The sequence below is a fragment of the Heterodontus francisci genome, chromosome 15 (assembly GCF_036365525.1).
Source record: "Heterodontus francisci isolate sHetFra1 chromosome 15, sHetFra1.hap1, whole genome shotgun sequence".
NCBI classification, from domain to species: Eukaryota; Metazoa; Chordata; class Chondrichthyes; order Heterodontiformes; family Heterodontidae; genus Heterodontus; species Heterodontus francisci.
This window is the reverse complement of record NC_090385.1, coordinates 42,867,608-42,883,896: the sequence shown is the minus strand read 5'-3', so window position 1 is coordinate 42,883,896 and position 16,289 is coordinate 42,867,608.

Genomic DNA, 16,289 nt, shown 5'->3' with positions numbered 1-16,289 from the left:
TGAGTCCCAGCACTGGCCATGCAGTTGTGGTGAGTCCCAGCACTGAGCCATGCAGTGTTGGTGAGTCCCAGCACTGGCCATGCAGTTTTGGTGAGTCCCAGCACTGAGTCATGCAGTGTTGGTGAGTCCCAGCACCGACCATGCAGGGTTAGTGAGTCCCAGCACTGGCCATGCAGTGTTAGTGAGTGAGTCCCAGCACTGGCCATGCAGTGTTAGTGAGTGAGTCCCAGCACTGGCCAAGCAGTGTTAGTGAGTCCCAGCACTGGCCATGCAGTGTTGGTGAATCCTAGCACTGACCATGCAGTGTTAGTGAGTCCCAGCACTGGCCATGCAGTTTTGGTGAGTCCCAGCGCTGGCCATGCAGTGTTGGTGAGCCCCAGCACTGGACATGCAGTATTAGTGAGTGAGTCCCAGCACTGACCATGCAGTGTTGGTGAGTCCCAGCACTGAGCCATGCAGTGTTGGTGAGTCCCAGCACTGGCCATACATTGTTAGTGAGTGAGTCCCAGCACTGGCCATGCATTGTTAGTGAGTGAGTCCCAGCACTGACCATGCAGTGTTGGTGAGTCCCAGCACTGGCCATGCAGAGTTGGTGAGTCCCAGCACTGGCCATGCAGTGTTGGTGAGTCCCAGCACGGACCATGCATTGTTAGTGAGTGAGTCCCAGCACTGACCATTCAGTGTTGGTGAGTCCCAGCACTGGACATGCATTGTTGGTGAGTGAGTCCCAGCATTGACCATGCATTGTTGGTGAGTCCCAGCACTGGACATGCATTGTTGGTGAGTCCCAGCACTGGCCATGCAGTGTTGGTGAGTCCCAGCACTGGCCATGCATTGTTAGTGAGTGAGTCCCAGCACTGACCATGCAGTGTTGGTGAGTCCCAGCACTGGCCATGCAGTGTTGGTGAGTGAGTCCCAGCACGGACCATGCATTGTTAGTGAGTGAGTCCCAGCACTGGCCATGCAGTGTTGGTGAGTCCCAGCACTGGCCATGCAGTGTTGCTGAGTCCCAGCATGGACCATGCATTGTTAGTGAGTGAGTCCCAGCACTGACCATGCAGTGTTGGTGAGTCCCAGCACTGGCCATGCAGAGTTGGTGAGTCCCAGCACTGGCCATGCAGTGTTGGTGAGTCCCAGCACGGACCATGCATTGTTAGTGAGTGAGTCCCAGCACTGACCATGCAGTGTTGGTGAGTCCCAGCACTGGCCATGCAGAGTTGGTGAGTCCCAGCACTGGCCATGCAGTGTTGGTGAGTCCCAGCACGGACCATGCATTGTTAGTGAGTGAGTCCCAGCACTGACCATGCAGTGTTGGTGAGTCCCAGCACTGGCCATGCAGTGTTGGTGAGTCCCAGCACGGACCATGCATTGTTAGTGAGTGAGTCCCAGCACTGACCATGCAGTGTTGGTGAGTCCCAGCACTGGCCATGCAGTGTTGGTGAGTGAGTCCCAGCACGGACCATGCATTGTTAGTCAGTGAGTCCCAGCACTGGGCATGCAGTGTTGGTGAGTCCCAGCACTGGCCATGCAGTGTTGGTGAGTCCCAGCATGGACCATGCATTGTTAGTCAGTGAGTCCCAGCACTGGCCATGCAGTGTTGGTGAGTCCCAGCACTGGCCATGCAGTGTTGGTGAGTCCCAGCATGGACCATGCATTGTTAGTGAGTGAGTCCCAGCACGGACCATGCAGTGTTGGTGAGTCCCAGCACTGGCCATGCAGTGTTGGTGAGTCCTAGCACTGGCCATGCAGTGTTAGTGAGTGAGTCCCAGCACTGGCCATGCATTGTTAGTGAGTGAGTCCCAGCACGGACCATGCAGTGTTGGTGAGTCCCAGCACGGAACATGCAGTGTTGGTGAGTCCCAGCACTGACCATGCAGTGTTGGTGAGTCCCAGCACTGACCATGCAGGGTTAGTGAGTCCCAGCACTGGCCATGCAGTGTTAGTGAGTGAGTCCCAGCACTGGCCATGCAGTGTTAGTGAGTGAGTCCCAGCACTGGCCAAGCAGTGTTAGTGAGTCCCAGCACTGGCCATGCAGTGTTGGTGAATCCTAGCACTGACCATGCAGTGTTAGTGAGTCCCAGCACTGGCCATGCAGTTTTGGTGAGTCCCAGCGCTGGCCATGCAGTGTTGGTGAGTCCCAGCACTGGACATGCAGTGTTAGTGAGTGAGTCCCAGCACTGACCATGCAGTGTTGGTGAGTCCCAGCACTGAGCCATGCAGTGTTGGTGAGTCCCAGCACTGGCCATGCAGTGTTGGTGAGTCCCAGCACTGGCCATGCAGTGTTAGTGAGTGAGTCGCAGCACTGACCATGCAGTGTTGGTGAGTCCCAGCACTGAGCCATGCAGTGTTGGTGAGTCCCAGCACTGGCCATGCAGTGTTGGTGAGTCCCAGCACTGGACATGCAGTGTTAGTGAGTGAGTCCCAGCACTGACCATGCAGTGTTAGTGAGTGAGTCGCAGCACTGACCATGCAGTGTTAGTGAGTGAGTCCCAGCACTGGCCATGCAGTGTTAGTGAGTGAGTCGCAGCACTGACCATGCAGTGTTGGTGAGTCCCAGCACTGAGCCATGCAGTGTTGGTGAGTCCCAGCACTGACCATGCAGTGTTGGTGAGGCCCAGCATTGAGCCATGCAGTGTTGGTGAGTCCCAGCACTGACCATGCAGTGTTAGTGAGTGAGTCCCAGCACTGGCCATGCAGTGTTAGTGAGTGAGTCGCAGCACTGACCATGCAGTGTTGGTGAGTCCCAGCACTGAGCCATGCAGTGTTGGTGAGTCCCAGCACTGACCATGCAGTGTTAGTGAGTGAGTCCCAGCACTGGCCATGCAGTGTTAGTGAGTGAGTCGCAGCACTGACCATGCAGTGTTGGTGAGTCCCAGCACTGAGCCATGCAGTGTTGGTGAGTCCCAGCACTGACCATGCAGTGTTGGTGAGGCCCAGCACTGAGCCATGCAGTGTTGGTGAGTCCCAGCACTGGCCATGCAGTGTTGGTGAGTCCCAGCACTGGCCATGCAGTGTTGGTGAGTCCCAGCACTGGCCATGCATTGTTGGTGAGTCCCAGCACTGGCCATGCAGTGTTGGTGAGTCCCAGCACTGGCCATGCAGTGTTGGTGAGTCCCAGCACTGGCCATGCATTGTTAGTGAGTGAGTCCCAGCATTGGCCATGCATTGTTAGTGAGTGAGTCCCAGCACTGACCATGCAGAGTTGGTGAGTCCCAGCACTGGCCATGTAGTGTTGGTGAGTCCCAGCACTGGCCATACATTGTTAGTGAGTGAGTCACAGCATTGACCATACATTGTTAGTGAGTGAGTCCCAGCATTGACCATGCATTGTTGGTGAGTCCCAGCACTGGATATGCATTGTTGGTGAGTCCCAGCACTGACCATGCAGTGTTGGTGAGTCCCAGCACTGGCCATGCATTGTTAGTGAGTGAGTCCCAGCACTGACCATGCAGTGTTGGTGAGTCCCAGCACTGGCCATGCAGAGTTGGTGAGTCCCAGCACTGGCCATGTAGTGTTGGTGAGTGAGTCCCAGCACGGACCATGCATTGTTAGTGAGTGAGTCCCAGCACTGGCCATGCAGTGTTGGTGAGTCCCAGCACTGGCCATGCATTGTTGGTGAGTCCCAGCATGGACCATGCATTGTTAGTGAATGAGTCCCAGCACGGACCATGCAGTGTTGGTGAGTCCTAGCACTGGCCATGCAGTGTTAGTAAGTGAGTCCCAGCACTGGCCATGCATTGTTAGTGAGTGAGTCCCAGCACGGACCATGCAGTGTTGGTGAGTGAGTCCCAGCACTGGCCATGCATTGTTAGTGAGTGAGTCCCAGCACGGACCATGCAGTGTTGGTGAGTCCCAGCATGGACCATGCATTGTTAGTGAGTGAGTCCCAGCACGGACCATGCAGTGTTGGTGAGTGAGTCCCAGCACTGACCATGCAGTGTTGGTGAGTCCCAGCACTGGCCATGCAGAGTTGGTGAGTCCCAGCACTGGCCATGTAGTGTTGGTGAGTGAGTCCCAGCATGGACCATGCATTGTTAGTGAGTGAGTCCCAGCACTGGCCATGCATTGTTAGTGAGTGAGTCCCAGCACTGGCCATGCAGTGTTGGTGAGTCCCAGCACGGACCATGCAGTGTTGGTGAGTCCCAGCATGGACCATGCATTGTTAGTGAGTGAGTCCCAGCACGGACCATGCAGTGTTGGTGAGTCCCAGCATGGACCATGCATTGTTTGTGAGTGAGTCCCAGCACTGGCCATGCATTGTTAGTGAGTGAGTCCCAGCACTGACCATGCAGTGTTGGTGAGTCCCAGCACTGGCCATGCAGAGTTGGTGAGTCCCAGCACTGGCCATGCATTGTTAGTGAGTGAGTCCCAGCACTGGCCATGCAGTGTTGGTGAGTCCCAGCATGGACCATGCATTGTTAGTGAGTGAGTCCCAGCACGGACCATGCAGTGTTGGTGAGTCCCAGCACTGGCCATGTAGTGTTGGTGAGTGAGTCCCAGCACGGACCATGCATTGTTAGTGAGTGAGTCCCAGCACTGGCCATGCAGTGTTGGTGAGTCCCAGCATGGACCATGCATTGTTAGTGAGTGAGTCCCAGCACGGACCATGCAGTGTTGGTGAGTCCCAGCACTGGCCATGCAGTGTTGGTGAGTCCTAGCACTGGCCATGCAGTGTTAGTGAGTGAGTCCCAGCACTGGCCATGCATTGTTAGTGAGTGAGTCCCAGCACGGACCATGCAGTGTTGGTGAGTGAGTCCCAGCACTGGCCATGCATTGTTAGTGAGTGAGTCCCAGCACGGACCATGCATTGTTAGTGAGTGAGTCCCAGCACTGACCATGCAGCGTTGGTGAGTCCCAGCATGGACCATGCATTGTTAGTGAGTGAGTCCCAGCACGGACCATGCAGCGTTGGTGAGTCCCAGCATGGACCATGCATTGTTAGTGAGTGAGTCCCAGCACGGACCATGCAGTGTTGGTGAGTCCCAGCACTGGCCATGCACTGTTAGTGAGTGAGTCCCAGCACTGACCATGCAGTGTTACTGAGTGAGTGAGTGTTCGACTGCACCAAGCATTCGCAGTGTTGAGGAGTCTTGACATTGACCATTCACAGAGTTCTCTTTTTACATTTGCAGAGTTCTTTCTGGGAACAGTGAGCTCTGCGCTACTTAGGCACAATCTTTGTCTTTTACTAAATAGCCCCGTGTATTTTTGGGGGAGTAGTCGTGAGGTGAGATGATAGTGAAACTCCTTCCTGTGACTTACAATATCCACTATCCTGACTTGGAGATATTCCCCTTAAGGAGGAAAGGTTTCCTGATCGGCTGTGTCATGGTGCTGGTATCTGCAAAGGGCAGCACTGATGGAGGTCTGCTAGCAGGTAAGGGAAAAACATGAAAGCAGAATACTGCAGGTGCTGAAAATCTGAAATAAAAACAAAAAGTGCTGGAAAATACTCAGCAGATCTGACAGCATCAGCTCTGTGACCTTTCATCAGAACTGCAAAGGTTAGAAATGTAATAGGTTTTAAGCAAATAAAGTGGGGGTTGGGCAAAAGAGAACAAAAGGTAAGGTGTTGATAGGACAGAGGGTTACAGAGAATAACTGACAAGGAGGTCATGGGGCAAAGGCAAAGAGTGTGTTAACACTGTGGTGAAAGACAAAGCGTTAGTGCAGAGAGGGTGTTAAATGACAGAATAATGAAAGCCCTAGCCAAAAGCACAAACATGAAAAAAACAGTGGGCAGGCACATGGTAAAAAATTATATATAAATATATAAAAATTAATATAAATTATATCATAGAAGGGCAAAACATATATAGGATACGAAGAATACATATAGAAAATCATTGACAGATAATATCATTGAGAGGTCTTCTGCACCATGTGCCGTTTTTTTTTATCCTTCAGGAATCTAATAAGATCTTTTTAACAGAAACAGCCTCAAAGATTAGGAAAGTAAAAATATCAATGACCTCAGAACCTATTCAGCTTATAATTTCCACCTGATTGCTGAGTGCAGTTACTATGTTGCACATCAGGTGGCAGCAGAGATCCATTACTACAATGTCTGTGGTCAGGGCACTAAGTGCAGAATTCAAACAAAATACTGAACAGAAAAGACATTCACTCCTTCCAACAGACACTAAAGTCTGAACTTTGTATGGACCTCAGGATGGGAACAGAGGCGGAAGGGGGCATAAAAGCGGGACTGGAGACGTTGAACTGGAAGTCCATCGTTGTAACGTCCCATCCCAATTTTGTGCATGGCAGCAAACATGGAGGGCGAGATTGAAAATCGACGCAACAGGCAGGCAATTAAGGTTTTTAAGAGGCCTACTGACAATGATTTTATTCTTAGTTTAAAATGTTATTAACGGCGCTCAAGAATCACGGAGCTTCAGAGCCTCGCCTGGTTGAGGGAGGCGACATGGAGGCGGGATCTCATTCTCGCTGCAAGGGGAGGCCATTGGGAGGGGCAGCATTAACTGCCAGGCACGGTGGAGAAGGAAGGGTATCGGGCATGTTCTGAGGAGTGGGAACAAAGGTGCCAGCTCTGCAGGGGTGCCATTCCTGGGGGGCAGCAGGCAAGTGCCACTTCATCAGAGGTGACAAGTAGGAGGAAGTGGGGGCGACCACTGGCAGTGAAGCTCTAGAACGTAGGGAGAGGCTTCCTAGCATGGGCCTCATTCATCCAGGTATCAGGGACCCCATTGAAGAGGAGGTGTAGCAGAGCAGGAGGGAGGTCCAGGCACCTGCAGTGGCACCGCAACGACCTGTAAGGCCACAGGAGGGTCAGCATCAGCCTTCAGACAGTGGAGTAGGCAGCAGAGGGAAGGACAGGTGGCTCCCCCATGCAGAGGGAGATACACTGCAGAGAAGGTCTACTGGTCGAGGCTCAACTACCTGCAGATGTCCGAGAGGCAGTGCCAATGAAGACTCTGCTTCTCCAGGGAGGCCGTCACTGAACTATGTGCTATGATGCAGACGGGCTGTGCCCCAGGGGACTTGCTGGAAATCCAATGCCAGTCGTGCTGAAGGTCACCATGGCACTGAACTTCTACACTTCTGGATCATTCCAGGGATCCATGGGCACATGTGTGGGATCTCACAGTCAGCACTCCATCACTACATCAAGGAGGCCACCAATGCCCTTTTCAGGAGGGCCGGGACTATGCGCGCTTCCACGTGGATCCCAACTCTCAAACTGAGAGGTCCAACGGGTTTGGGGCCATCGTTGGATTCCCCTAGGTGCAGGTATCATCAACTGCATGCATGTGGCCATCAAGGCTTCTGCACAGCAGCCAGCAGCATTCATCAACAGGAAGGGTTTCCACTCCCTCAATGTACAACTTGTCTGCGACCACCATAAATGGATACTGAAGGTCTGTGCACGTTTCCTGGGAAGTTGCCATGATGCCTACATTATGAGGCCTTCCCAGGTGCCAGAGCCCTTCTGCCCTCCCACCAGCCTTCAGGGATGGATTTTTGGAGACAAGTGCTACTCACTGATGACATGGCTATTAAAGCCTGTGAGGAACCCACGCACAAATGCAAAGGAGACTTGCCACAGGACAATGCAAGTGACCATAGAGAGGTCCATCGGATTGTTCAAGGTGAGATTCAGGTGCCTAGTCAGTCTGGTGGAGCCCTTCAGTATACCCTGGTGAGCCTGTCACGTATCATGGTGGTCTGCTGTGCACGGCACAATCTGGTGCTACAGAGGGGGGAGGCAATGAACAATGAGGAATGCGAGGAGCGCGATGTCTCCTCGGACGATGAGGATGCGGAGGAAGAACCTGGACAAGCATCGCCAGATGAAGGACCCCAGGGGCAACAGGAGAGTGTCCATGAGGTACGTGTAATGGAGGCTTGCGATGCCCTCACACATTCACATTTCCTTTAATCCTTACTGCCATTTGTACATTGACCAATAAAGACTCACCTTTAGGAAATCTTCCTTCAGGAAACAATCACTCATTGATTAGTTGCGTAGCGTTGAGCTGGCATGGCTCCAGAATGGACCCCTCGCAGCATGATCCTTTGCCTCGAGGCTCTTCACAGAGGCAGGGCTGATATTGAGCACTGAGATCTTATGAAAGAGGAAGGTGATCTTGTTCATTGGAACAAAAACTTTTACTGGCCGTGACAGCAAACACTACACTTTGCATCTACAATACACATTCACCCATGAATACCCTGTTCTTCTAGGTGCTCTTCCACATTCTTTTGCATGCACTCCTACGAGGTGCTCCCCCTGCACTGTCAGCTGAAGTGGAGGCTGGCTGCTGACCTTGCTGTCCCTTGGCTAGGGATGCCCTTGGCAGTTGTCCTCTGGTTGCCTTAGGCCTGGAGGGCCCCAGCATGTTGGGAGCCTCCTGCACAGAAGCAGTTGCACCCTCTGTTGTTAGGGATGATGGAGGTCCTGGCTTCACTGGCAGATGGGCACAGAAACTGTTGGCTGCACCAGGAGCAACCTGAGAGGAGCCCCCAGCAACAGTGGGCAGCCGCTCCTCCTCCCGTGCAAGACATGCATGTGCCACCCTCCTGACCTGAGAGGGTAGAGGACCTGGTGGTGACTTCAGTTCCCTGCCTCCCTCTTGCCTTGCTGCTGCTGCCTTGCGCCCATAGTCAAGATGAGGGTATGTAGGTCTGCATGAATGTCCTGCAGACACTGAGTGCTCTGCTGTATGTGGCTCTCCAGCAGCACTGCCAATCTCTCAATGGAGGACACCACTCAGGCGCCAGTTAGAGACAGTGCAGCACTCAAGGCCTGGATGGAGTTCTCCATCGTCCGTGCTTGGACACACATTGCCTCTGACATCTCTGCCAGATGTTGCCTGACCTTTCGCTGCAGCGTTTCCTGTGAAGATGGTGACACCAGAGGCACGTCAGGAGCCTGGTGCTCAGCATGGGCCTGGCCTCCCACAGACCTCCAACTGTCAGAGGCCTGGGCTGTCACAGCCTCTATCAGCCTCTCGGATATGTGTGTGATGTGCTCACCAGGTTGTGTAACCAAATCTAACTGATACATACTTACTCACATGAGAGTATCTGACCCGATGGAGGGTGCAGGGGTACGAGGTGACAACGCACCCTCTGAGGCTCCGTCCTCCATTTCAGAGGCATCAGGCTCTCCCAGTCTTGGAGGCTCTTCGAGGTTCCACATGACCTGCATGAGAGAACAGAGACGTTGAAGGATCAAGGGCTTCCCCTCCTGACATAGCACATACCCATACGTTGGAAATCTCTGTAGGCTCCAGATGCCTGATGAGCAGCATGGTTCCATCGCTGCAGATGCACTCTTGTGTTCCAGGGTGACCTTACACACTGTCTTGGGAAGGTGCCACTTTCTCTGCCGCAACACTTCTTCCATTCTGCAGTCCATCCAGCTCCATGGCCTCCTCCTCCATCAGGCTCGAGACATGGAGAATCAGCAGCCCACCACCAGTCTTGGCCCGCTCTCTGCGATTGTGTGTAATCTTCTCCTGAAGCCATAAGGATGCATGTTGCTGGTCTCCCAACGGAAACAATCCCAAGACACATGCTGGTGTTTGTCTTGTCAGTTCTGGCTGGGGTCACACAGACGCCTCCTGCGTCCGACCCCTTTCTAGGGACTTTGTGAAGGTCTCCAACAACAAATGGCCTCCTTTCAGGGCCATTCTACCATGCCTCAGACAGTTTGTGTGCATCCCCTGACCCTTTGCCCATGTCTGGATGGGCAGCTATGCTCCACCCAGTGCATGCTCCTGCTTTGCCAGATGCAACACCCAAGAGCTGAAGGCTTTAAGTGGTGCTTACTTTGGCTGCCCGGATGAGATCATTGAGCCGCTTGTGGCACTGTATCCATGTCCTTGGGGTGACCCCACAGCTGCTGACCTCCTCCACAATCTGCAGCCAGGCTTGCTTGATCAGGCTCCCAGCTCTCCTCCTTCTGTCCCTCAGGAAAGGAATCTCCCGCCTTTCCCTGGCAGCTTGTAACAGCACCTGGAGGGAGGCATCACTAAAGTGTGAGACCACCCGGGGTCTATTGTCCACCATTACTCTGCAGCCTTTCAGAACTCTGCAAATCCTATCACTGCAGACTGCAGCATTGAATGCAGGTCTGGCAGCCCTTTAAAAATGGCATTAGCATGTGCCGTGGCATCACTGCCTCCGCCCTTGCCACCGTCCGCATAATTGGTCGGCTCCTGAACCTCATTCACCTTAATTGGCCAGACGCCGCTGAATCGCATGTGGCCAGCCACTCCTGGCCCCAATATAAGCCACAACAGCTTCTGTTCCTGACAGCGGGACCCGGTGGCAGCATCACAAAATCCAGTCCTGGGTGTGGTTTCATGAATGTATTGTTGTTATTCAAGGTCTTATTATCCTGGAAAGGCAATAATTGTACCCTTATTTGGTGGTGTCTAGCGCTATAGGTATAGATCTTAACTTTTGTTCTTTAAGATAAATGTGAGCAAGTGTTAGGTTTCTAAATTATTAGAAAGGTTATGAAGTTGGAATTATTTTCTTTGGAAAGGATGAGATCTTAGTTTTCAAGATTATTAAAATGCTATCGTGAAGAGTTCGGCAACGCATGTTAAAATTTATGATTGAGAAGGACAGTCAGGTTGAAGTTTTTCACCTGAGGTGCAATAGAGTTGTGGAATATGTCATTAGGCAAGGCCATTAAAGCTGACAGTATAAATAGGTTCAAGTGTCAAATAGATGTGTTTCTGCAGAAAAGAATTATAGTGAGAGTATATGTTTATTGGAGTTGATCTATCAAAAAGAGGGTTTGTTGAGTTTAATTTGCTTTTCCTCTTACCAAACATTCTTGTCTGTTTGTTTAATCTTCTGAGGAAGATGAATTACAACAAGCAAACTTCCAATAAGTTCGAGATTTAAAAAAAGAAATTGCATTACTGGAAATGCCAGTTTTATTAATGTTAATTTAGCTGGGACACTATTGAAATTTTGGTGTGACTCCTGTGACGATCACCACCTGATAATGTATTTCTTTCAGGGTGTCAATCTGCAGATTGTATAATACTATAGTTCAGTTGTGAGTTTAAAACCTATGCAAACAAACATCCATTGGTTACGATCCTGTGATGTTCTCAGGACTGGATTGAGGTTCAGCTGAATTTAGTAAGAAATATGAGGCAAAGACTGAGACAAAGGCAGTTTGCTGTTGAACATAATGGAATCTTCTTTATTTGGTTTTACATTCACTTTCTCTTTCAGCTCCCTCTACTGCCTCATGTGTGCATGGTTGCCTCAAGTGAACAATATGTACAATGCAATTCTGAAAACACTACATCCCTCCCCTTCTTAGTAACTGAGAGACATAGCCTATTTCAATGGTTTGTTTCCAAAAGTGTAAACAATAAACTTAAACATAAAAAGTTCACTTAATAACACAGTCACTTAAATATGATGGACATTTTCTCTCACAAATAGGATGTCGTCTGACACCAGGTGTAGTTTCATTTGACTCATGTTCTTCATCTGAGGTGTTGGTCAGAATCGGATTCAATGCTTGCGAGTAACGTTTTCAGTGCTTTGAAGAATGGCACATTTCTTGTGATGATTTGTGAACCGCACTAACCAATGATCATTGATCCTTTTGTGTTGGTCACAACAAATGGCTTGATGTCTGTTTTCCAATATGACCATCATGTTTCACAAGTACTTTATTTCCTGGCTTTAGTGGTGTAGCTCTAAATTTCATGTTTCGCTCTGCATTTACCTTAATTCTATCCTTCTGTTCTCAATTGCGTTCGCGTACATGTTGATCATTAGCAGGGTAGGTCAGATAGACGTGTGAGCATAGAATATGCAAAAATGAGTGTAGCTGGAGGTTTTCCAGCAATGAGGAGTCAATCTGTAATTATGAAGAAAGTGATATAGCTCTTTCTTCCATGACTTGTTCTCAGCTGTAGCTGTATGTATCACTTTTTTCAAGGTTCGCATAAATCTCTCGACTTCTCCACTAGCTCTTGGCCAACAGGGTGAGATTTTCCAATGAATGAACCCTGGGTAGTTTGCCAATTTATTGAAACATCACTGTTGAATGGGGGTTCATTGTCACTTCTTACCATTTGAGATATTCTAAACAATGTGAAGGTCTGGTCGAGCTTTGGGATGACTGCTTTAGATGAAGTTGATATAAGTAATTCCACAATTGGGAATTTTGCTGTAGTCATCAGTGACAACAAGGTGTTCACCTGTGGGTAAATCTGAAAAGTCAACGCTGACTTAAATCCATGGTCCTGGATGTAGTTCGGACATCTTGAGAGGATCATGAAGATTTGACATTGTGGTTGCTTGACATGGCAAACACTGATTGGTTTTGTGCTGTACCATGCAGTCAATTCCTGAGCACCATGCATTTTCCCTAAGGAGTTGTTTGGTTTTGACAATTCCTTGGTGTCCTTCATGTGCTATATTGACAACACATTTCGTCAGTGTGGAATGACAATGCAGTTGTTATGTAATACGAGATCGGATGTGGTTGTAATGGTGCGCTCATTTCGAACATTGTGAATACCTGATAGTGTGTGAGCAATTTCATTTGTAGATCCTTCCTTGATCACATCTTTCCAGTTTTGTGATTCTATAGCCTTCATACATTGTTGCAAAGCCTCATCTTGTCTTGTTGCTGTTTGAATGTCAGCTAGTGACTTTGGCACCGCATTTTTGCTTATATAGTTAAGATGTTGTTTGGCAACCTTCTCCTCACAATTAGTAGGACTGACTGTCGGCAATGAATGTCATGAAAGATAGTCTGCTGGGTTGAGTTTACCTGGCTGATACTCAACATGGGATTCGTATTCTTGTAGTTTGAATATCCAACGTTATGTGGATTGTTGAACAAGCTCACTAGTGGTCTATGATCGGTTATTACTTTAAATTCGCTTCCATATAAGTATAGACGAAAGTATAATATACCCCATGTGATTGAGAGTGCTTCTCTTTCTCTTTGCGAATAACATTTCTCTATGGGCATCAATGATCTGCTTGCCGTTGCAATGATTGATGGGTTACCTGTCTTGTCTTTCTGTATGACAACTGCACCTAAGCCAACCAGGTTTGCATCCACGACTAGCTGTGTGGTTTACTCAGGATCGAAATAGGCATTTGTGCAACTTGTTGTCAAATGTTGTTTGATCTGGTGTACCACCTGCTTGTGCGATTTAGTCTATTCCCACTTGGTGGTCTCTTTTGTCAGATCGCGTAAGGGGGCAGATAGCGTAATGAGGTCAGGAATGAAGCGACTGCGGTACGTGACAAGTCCAAGCAGACTCTGGACTTCTTACACATTTGTAGGATCTGCAGTGTTTGCAATCGTTTCAACTTTCCTTGGATTTGGTGATACTCCTTCACCACTAAACACGTGGCCAAAGAATTCAATTCTGCTTTCATTGAACCAACACTTGTCTTTGTTCAAAGTGAGGTTACATTCTCTGAGACATTGTCGGCATGCAAGTAGGTGTGTCGAGTTCCCTTTCAGTGTGACCATAGATAACAATGCCATCGCTGATGTTCAGCATGCCTTCAAGTCCTTGAAGTGCAGATTGAATCAAGTGCTGAAATACCTCAGCTGCTCAATTGACTCCAAAGTTGAGCCTCTTGTATCGGAAAAGACTGATGTGAGTGGAGAATACAATAAGATATCTCAATTCTTCTGCAAGCTCAATTTGATGGTAGCCTGCACTGAGGTCAAGTTTAGCAAAGTATTTTGCACCATTCACTTTCTCTATGATGTCATCGATTGTCGGTGTCAAGTGTCTTTCTCGTTGTATGGCTTGATTTGGTGATTGTATCAACGCAGATTCTAATCTGGTTCTCACTCTTGGGTTTCTCGATGACTTGTCTGGATAAGACCCAAGGTGTCAACTCATCCCAAATTTTCTCAATAATGTCAAAGTCAAGTAGGCCTTGAAGTTTCTTCTCTATCTGTTTCCTGATATGAAATGGTATTTGTCGCTGTTGATGCGCAACTGGGGGCTCATTAGGGTCTACATACTGCTTGCAAGTAACACTGTTCAGTTTGCCGATACCAGTGAAGCGATCAGCACACAGTTCAGGAACGTTTTTGTTATGTGTAGGAATTGCGTATGTGACCTCAATCATGTGCAGATCTGTTGCTGTGTGGAAACTGATAAGCATGCCACATTCTCCAGTTATGACAAAGAATACAGCTTTCATTCTCGAGGCTTGGAATGAAACTGGCATTTCAAAAGTTGAGAATTTTCAGCGTTTGCTCACTGTTGCAAGTGAAAATTTTCGGAATCCCTGGTTTGCAGAGAATGGGGCAGTTCTGAAGCTGGTTGAATATTTTGTCTCCCACGACATTGACACTCTTGTGTCTATGAGAGCATCTACATCCGAGCAGCCAATGATCACTGTCACACGTGACTATTTTCTGTGCCTGAGAGAGGGGACAAAAGTACGGTCAGGGTCATCCACCTCTATTTTGGCTACATTCGCTCACCTTTTTGCTGTGGTACACATATTTGACACCATTCTGTTGGTATTGGTCTTAGTAGTTGATTTTGCTGATGAGCAACAAACACGAGCAAAGTGATTGGGTTTTCCACAAGCTTTGCACTGTTTGCCAGTAGCAGGACAGTCTATCCAGTGTGGGTAAGCACAGCCATGGTGAAAACATTTGTAGATATGTTGCAGCTCTGTTTGTGTGATGGCTGTTGTTGCTTTGCAAGTGGTTTCCTAGCACATGAGCAATGAATAGTGTTCACAGGAATTGAAGTGGCAGTTACTGTTAGCAGCTTCAACTTCATTAGCTCTGGACTCCGACTGACATTGATCTTGCCAACTCTCAACAGCCCTGACAGCTTTCTGTCTTTCTCAAGTGCTTTTTGGGATAGTTGACTGGAGAGACAGCCTTCAACTATTTGTATTTTGATTTCCCATTCGACATGTTCAACATCACCGAAGTCACATCTGGTTGCTAGTTGCTTCAATCGCATGCAATATTGGTCAATTGTTGCATTTGCTTCCTGCATAGTGCATCGAAAGACAATAGTTTCACATATGGTGTTTTTCTTGGGAATGATGTTGGTTGTCAGTTCATTTTTTGCTTAGTCGTAGTCATTCTGCTCAGGCATAAGTGTCTCAAAGATATCTTCTAGTTCTCCTCCATAATGTAGAAGTAAGGCTTTTTTCCTTGCGTCGTCTGTGATTGCGAAATCTGCCATCGTGCCTTCAAATTATCGCAGCCACTTTTGCCAACAAGGGGATACAGATGCTCGCTCTGAATGCACATCAAAAGGTGATAGATTGGGCACAGACAACACTATATTGATCAGCAATGCAGTGATAATGTGTGTTCAGGGATCTGGGAAAATGTCACTGCAATGATCTGAGATTATTTTTTGATTGGATGATTATTTTGGAAAGATAAATGTGAGTATAAACTGTACAAGCTTCCTGTGTCACTCTAACACAGTCCCCAACTTAAAATGCTGTCTTCAGAAAAGCAGACAAAAACCTTCCAAAAATTTCATAACTGAAATGTTCCCAGCTTTTCACCATCCTTTGCTATTTACCTTGTCGCCATGGTGATGTTCTTGGGACTGGATTGAGGTTTAGCTGAGCTTAGTAAGAATATGAGGCAAAGACTGAGACAGAGGCAGAGGCAGCTTGCTGTTGCACATAATGGAGTCTTCCTTATTCTGTTTTTATGATCACTTTCTCTTTCAGCTCCCTCTGCTACCTCATGTATGCATGGTAGCCTCAAGTGAACAATATGCACAATGCAATTCTCAAACTACTACAGATCCCAGGATTTTTCTGGATCTGCACCCACAGCTGCCCCCAACACTAACCTCACTGCAGTTTGTGGGGACAGTGGATGGGTGCCTCATTACCATAGGACAGGCAGATGCAATTGCCACTTTAGATAAATCTCTGACAATTGCCTGCCACAGTATCTGGAACCTCCAGTGTCTGCCTGCCTATTTGGGAGGCACATCAAGTTTCCCATGGTCCTCTTAACCCTTGCGTGAAGGTGGGAATCTTTAAAAGTTTCAAATTCCTTTCTCAGTTGATTCACAATCGCACCAAGTCAAAATTATCACCACTGAAGGAGTTGGCAAATTATATAGTTCAGAGATCTTGGAAAGAATGAATTCGAGCAGCAGACTGTGAGGTGTCTTGATTTTAACACAGTAACGATGTAGGGAGAAGAAAAAATACTCGTCTGCTGTATTCTTAGAGGTTTGGGCTTTCAGATGTGAAGTTAAACAGAGCGGTGTCTGCCTGTGCACATACATGCAAATGAA